Below are 7125 nucleotides of genomic sequence, written 5' to 3'. Positions count from 1 at the left end.
AATAAAGGACAGCAGGGGGACATTGTTAACATGCAAACAACGAAGCCAGGCAAAGCTTGGTATGACAAGGTGGTACCTTGCAAAGAGTTGAGCAAAATCTCTGTGGGACAGTTGGGATCTGACAAAGAGCAATGGCATCGAAAGCTCAGCGTCATCATAGCAGAAAAGTGCACACTTAGTTGCTGGATAATGATGGTTGCCTGTACCAATGTCAGCAGATATGAGGTGTGGGAGCAAACTGAAGTGCTGTGTTCCTACCACAAATACTCAATTTCATCTTTTAATTTTCTAAATCTTGGATTTAGGCTGCCCTGCTTCTTGATTGCTGTCACCTCTCCCCTTTAGCATCTCTCAGCTCCTAAGTGTTTGCCATTTGCATTTCCTTATCATGGTATGTAAGGGGAAGAAAACATAATTTGAAGCATCTGTAAGGGTTTGTCAGATGTTCTAATAAACTGATCTGAACAACCGCTAAGCATAAACGAGTGGAGAAATAGTGAAAGCAAATGATCAGTTATTGCATATCAGCAACATACAGGAGCTTGACTGGTCAGCATGTGGAGAACTCCTGGTTAAATAAATTTGTAATTTAGAGGGTTCTGTATATCATCTTGCATAGCTTTTATTTCTGGTTCAGTGAGAGCGTAAATATTTCCTTTAGGTCAGGGGTCCTGAAAGTTACACACCTGATATTGAGCAATTGAGCAAAGAGGTACAGGGACAACGTTCGCATTAATTGATTAATAGCTCTGATTAATAATAAAGAATGATCAATCATCATTGATCATTTTTTCTTATTCAAACTATGTATTTTATATTGAAAAAAATTACAATTTATAATTTGTAATACAATTTTTAATAAATGTGTTGAAAATTAAAATTTGACAAAACTTTCTTTTCACATATGATCCTATGTATTTTAAAATTTTGAATGACAAATAATAAGATCTGGTTATAGCCATAATATATAATGGTTATAGCCATTATAACCGGATCAATTTTGATACTATATATAACAAAATTGGTAGAATTATGTCGTCATGTGGAATAACATGTAACATTGGTTCGGCACGACACTGCTGAAAGGTTGCCGACCCCTGCTTTAGGTAATGGGATACCTAGTAACAGATCAATAGTGGGTTTATAATTTTGATGAGGTGGATGTTCTAAAGACTTTTCTCTCATCTCAAACAAATCATATTTTCTGAATAAAAAAATGCATCGGTTTCCAAACAGAATCTCGTTTCCCAAACAGGCAACCATGTACTCCTCGGGCTGAGATTAGCGGTGGTAGAGCGTCAGTCTCCAATCAGTGCAGACTCCTTCTCGAATTTACAGTGTCTTTTCTTGATTTTCTATGTGTTTTGTTTTTTTATACTAATTACTGTATTATTAATCATTTTTGAGCTGATTTTCGTTTCTTTTCTCCCAGGGCTTAATATTTTTTCCAAAAAACCTCAGTTTTCTGAACAAAGTAAAAACACAAAGCAATAGTTTCTCACATAAACCAACATGAAATGTCTGTTGCTGCATGCAGTGTGCTGTTTCTACCATCTCCACCTGCAGCTGCCAGCGCCCTGGAGCGAGTGGTGTACACACAAAGCAATGGTTTCACACATAAATTGACATAAAATGTCTGTTGTTTGTTCCTTGTGGTCGCTCTTACTGTGTGTGCACCATTTCTGCCAGGTGCAGTTGCCTGGGGCGGCAATGGATGGGTGGCAGCGGAGGTCGCAGCGCTACACAATCTGGTTTGTACATCTTGTCATTGGAAGTGGCAGTCATCCCAGGTGATCATTGCCATAAGCTCATCAGTTACATGAACATGTTCAGCACCACGATCAGCTGGGGACTGATCAGCTGATGCCGGTACCTCACTTTTGTTTTCGATCTCTATCTTTAGATCACTTACACCAAAATCAGACTCTGACAAGTCAGAGTCCAATACAGAATAATAACATATACGCAAAAAGTATTTTGCACATTCGTGTCACTCTCTCTCCAGATGTCAGTGCCAATCTTGCCATTGCTACTCACACAGATGTAGGGAATTAGACGTCATGACAATGAGTCTAACATTCCTCCAAGCAAAGAGAGACTACCTTTACTGTATTGGTGCATATTTTTTGTCTGGCCAGTGGAGACTGCTATTAGCTCTACAGTGGGGACAACCTGCACCAATGTATCCCCAGACATATTTCTTATGTACAGAATGTGATAAATGTCCCAGATGCCATTATTATGCCATGAAGATGATGACATAAAACCGGGAAAGATTCCAAAAGAAGTTCTTTTTATAATAAAGAATAAGTCCAAAAGGCAGTGTGACTGAACAGAGATGTCCAGGGGGTGAAAGGGTATTGGCTCCAAAAAACAATTTAAATATCAAAGGTGGATTGACACCAACAGGTCATTTGCCCCAAAAGACTCGAGCATCTTATTCATGCAATTTCTCCAAAATTAAATCTAGTTAATATTTGATGACCCCCAAAGTCTAACACAACATTTGGCCACTTATTCCATGTCCCTGTGGTTCCTTGAAGATAAACTTTTGAATGATTCTGGGAAATCTTCTGCTAATGGGGTTTTCTTGTATGTCCCCCATGTTCTTGCAGAACCGATGACGCTGGAGATTGAAGGCAACTTCCAAGGTGTCTTACCTCAGTGATTCCTCTTTAGGACTGATCTTAGTGTTTCAGCCTGTAACGTTCTGAGCTGGCCATGAAGTTTCACCCCTTTAAGACTAATTCTGGAGTCAGTCAGCTTCAATCCTTGAAGTGTGCCATTGAAACATCAGAAACATTTTGAGAAGAACTGGCCATTCAGTCCAGCAAAGCTTGCCAATCCTATGTACCTAATTTCTCCAAAGTAACATCCAAGTGGAATGTTGAAGGTCCCAAAAGTCCTACACACACATCCACACCACACACCAAGCACACACTAGGGCCAATTTAGAATCGCCAATCCACCTAACCTGCATGTCTTTGGACTGTGGGAGGAAACCGGAGCGCCGGAGGAAACCCACACAGACACGGGGAGAACATGCAAACTCCACGCAGGGAGGACCTGGGAAGCGAACCCGGGTCTCCTAACTGCAAGGCAGCAGTGCTACCACTGCGCCACCGTGCTGCCTTGTTATATATATTCCTCTCCTAATCGTTTGTGTATCAAAAAGGGCAGCAGCCCCAGTGCTGACACCTGAGGGACTGTGCTTTTGAAATCACCTCATTTTCACGAAGATCCTTCCACCATAACCCCTTGCTTCCTGTGCTTAAGCCAGTTTTGTACCCATCTATACACTATGCTCGGAACATTATTTAGTTTGATGTCTAGCCTCTTATTTGCCACTTTATGAAAAGCTCACTGAAAAAATGATAAATAGTATGCAGCACTCTGATCATATCCTTTTGTTGCCTCCTCACAGAACTCCAGCATGTTAGTAAAGCACGGCCTTCCCTGTCTAAACCCATGCCGACTGTTCCCTAACTCTCCTATTCTTGCTATGTCCTGCTCAATTGTTTCTTTGATAATTCTTTCCAATAATTTCCCAGCAATGCATGTTAAGCTGACGGGCCTATAACTTGGATCAACCCGATCAACCATTTTATAAAATGGGATAAAATTCTAGTCCTTGGGAACTTCCTTAGCGCACAGTAAAAAATAAATGTCAAGGGTTCATATATGTACACACTAATCTCATTAAGCACTCAAGGATAAACGTTATCTGGACCTGGTGATTTCTTAGATTTTAGACTATTTCATCTAAAGTCGATGTCACATTACGTCAGACTTGTCAACTGCAGTTGCTGATCTCATCGCAGGACCATGTCAGTTTACGCTCCTGAAAATTGCGAGTGTTGACCTTCCAGCACGGTTGTTCTCTTTCCTTTTCCTGATGGATTCAGCACTGTAGAAGGGTTAACAGATGAGGCAATTTCAGTAGCAATCTTGGCCCTTCTTTTAACTTTTTTCCATTCTGTTGTGGTACATAAAGCATGAAATATCAGACAGATGAGCTTCTCTTCTGCTTTGTGAGGTCCAACACACCCGCACTTGTTATTCCTTGTCACTGCATTATATGCATTGCACTTCTAGATGAATATTCACTGGCTGCACATGCAGCCCATCCCTACGACTAAAGACAAAATCGCACCTGTTTCATGTTAGCAGATTGAGTTGCAGACTAGTTGGAGTGACTTATTGGACATGCCACGTTACACGACTGCCATCATTGACGCTCACCTCCGACTGCCACTGCCTTGCTTGCTAAGATTAAGTGCATAAAGGCTCACTCATCAAATTCCAGCAAATTAGTAAAACACAACCTTCACCATCAGAACCCATGCTGACTATTTGCTCATACTGCTGTTCTAGACGCTTGCTGCTCAATCTTTTCATTAATTATTCCTTCCATTAATTTATTTACCAGTATGTTAAGCTTACTAGCCTATAGTTAGAGTACTTGGATCAGCCAAATCAACCTTTTGATAATATTTGTTAGATACGCGTCATTAGGAATTTCCCATGCGCAGAGATTTTCCAAATATATATTTTATATGCACTCACTAATCTCTTTAATGACAGGTAAACGTTTGAGCAAAAAATGGGAGGTACATGTAAAAAATATAGCAAAATAAAAAAAAAAATATAAAGCAAAATTAAATGAAGCCCAATATGTGGGACAATAATCGTGACAAAAAACTGTCTTTTTTTTTCTTGTGTCCACCACTTTTGCTGGCTTTCCAGCCCACTTGCTGTTTTTCTCCCCTATGAGTGCCACCAACCAGGAACACACCCAATAGGAAGAAGCGATTTCCTACCAGTTAATGCCACCCCCCCCCCCACACATTCTCCCCCCCACAGTCCGGCCAAATCTAACCGCATTGCATCTTGGTGTTTACTAGTTTGTGATTTTGTATGCAGCCTTATTCCTGTTATTTTGATATCTGATGGACTTCCTTGTCTGAAGTTGTCTGCTCAATATTAAGCAGATGTTTTGGAATGCTGGTCCTGCTATGTGGGGTTTGCTCCACTGGGCCAAGGCCTGATGCTGGTATTGCAGAGTTTCCAGGAGTGGTTCTAAATAAAGATGTCCACTCGCTCCATTAAGTAAGGTTAAAGGTATCTAGTGAGGTAGGCAGATAGGGAAATCAATGCCAGTGCTGGGCAGCTACAGATCACTTTAGATGACTGCCATTGCTCACCAATCATATGTCTTTAAGAAGGAGCCAGCCAATCACGGATCACTTTGAATAGCCTATGCAAATGAGATGTGCCTTTAGTGAATATTTAAGACCCATTTCTTGTGGCTCAACATCCAATCAAAGAAGAGCCTCATTTTTGTTCAGTTTTCCTGAAATTGCAAGTTTAACACCTTGAAGCTTCACTTCTTCAGGACTGATCTTAACTCTTTGAGGGCTGAATATTTTTTCCAAAAAGCACAGTTTTGCTGAAAAGCACACAAATCAATGGCTTCACACATAAATCAACATAAAACATCTGTTGCTGTGTGCTGTGGCTGCCAGTTTGCCATCTCTTGTGGCTCGAGCTGCTCCTGGGTGGCACGACAGCTGTCAGGAATGCACAGCAGCAGGCCGCCAGTCTGTTTTTGCATGGTTGGGTGGAAGGAGAGGTCGCGGTCACAGTGCAACACAATCTGGTTTGTACCTCCTGTCATTGCAGGTGAACATTGCCGTAGGGGCGTCAGCTACCCAAACGTGCTCAGCGCCACGACCCATCGGCTGACTCAAGTACCACACTTTCATTTTCAATCTCGATCTTCAGATCACATGCATCAAAATTGGAGTCCAACAAGTCAGCGTCAGATTCAGCGATAACATGCATAACGTCATCCGCGGAGCCCTGTGCGTTCACTTCGATCTCTCGCCAGATGTCGATGCCGTTTTTGCCATTGTTTGCTCTTCACTACTCGCACATGTGCTGGGAATCTCGGTCAAACCAACAAAGCTAACTTTCCTTCTAACAAACAGAGTCGAGCTAAAATGTAATGGCAGGTTTTGTCATCGTTTACAGTGATTACCACACTCAGCCCTTCCTGTTGACAAAAGTCGACATCCGCCCCGAAAGAGTTAATGCAAGGACATTCAAAGTCTATCATGAAGGTTCACTCCTAAAGTTTGAAGTCCTCACCCTTCAACTTCACTCCTTGATGTCTGATCTCAGTGTCTTGATGCTCGGACCTCTGAGATCACCGCTTTCAGGTCTGATTTTAGTGTCCTGGCAGAGCAGCCCGGGGTTATGATTTACTTTCATGTCTTTTTACTGCACCTCAGCATCTTCGTCTTTATCAACCTGGGATCTACTCTCAGTACTCTTCAGAGTTGTGTATCACATCGTGGACAACTCTTGCAAGTTGCATTAATTATCCTAGTGCCCGGCAATGCCCTTCTCTTTTCACAGCTCTCTTTCATTTTGGTATGAAGCCATTCTCTGGAGGGGTTTTATACTATTTTGAAAGCGAAACGCCAGACAGGAAAATCCTTGTGTCTTTTTTTCTCTTTTTAAAGAATCTGGAGAATTAAAAGAGTAAAAGACATTTTCTTACTAGACCTGAGGCCACGGCTCTCCAGTGTGATTAATGAAAGTTACCCTGGCATCCCTGGAGCAGCGTGGAAATGTTTCCAGAACTAGCTGTCATCTGTGCATGCTGCCATTTGTGACAGGAAATCAAGCCGTAGCAATAGCGGTCTGCCAGGCAGAGTTCGGGGGTCAAGCGTTGCCAGTCTTGAAGGATATTACCTTCTGAAACTAAGTTAATAAATGAGGTGTAGAGTCCCTGTCAGCGGTGTGTCAGCACATGTTTGCTTCAGGCGAGCACTCCTGGGATGCGTTATTTAGAGGCACACACTGCAAAATAACAAGAGGTACATGGCCACGGAAGTTTTCAGTGTTTCAGAAAGAATTCTGAATGCATTAAAGGTGGCCAAGAATGACAATACTGTGGAATGCTAGAATGCCTAGCGCTGGGCATATAACAACATAAATGAAGGGGCTGCCATAGAGGGAGCCCTTCCATTTAGAAAAGAGCTGGCCTGGGCCTCAGGTTTAGCACAATTAAAATAGAAGTGACGCCATAAGAGCCGCTGAAACCAGTCAAGAAAGTGA

The sequence above is a fragment of the Erpetoichthys calabaricus genome, chromosome 13, assembly GCF_900747795.2.
Source record: "Erpetoichthys calabaricus chromosome 13, fErpCal1.3, whole genome shotgun sequence".
NCBI lineage: Eukaryota > Metazoa > Chordata > Cladistia > Polypteriformes > Polypteridae > Erpetoichthys > Erpetoichthys calabaricus.
Note: the sequence above shows the minus strand (reverse complement) of the source record.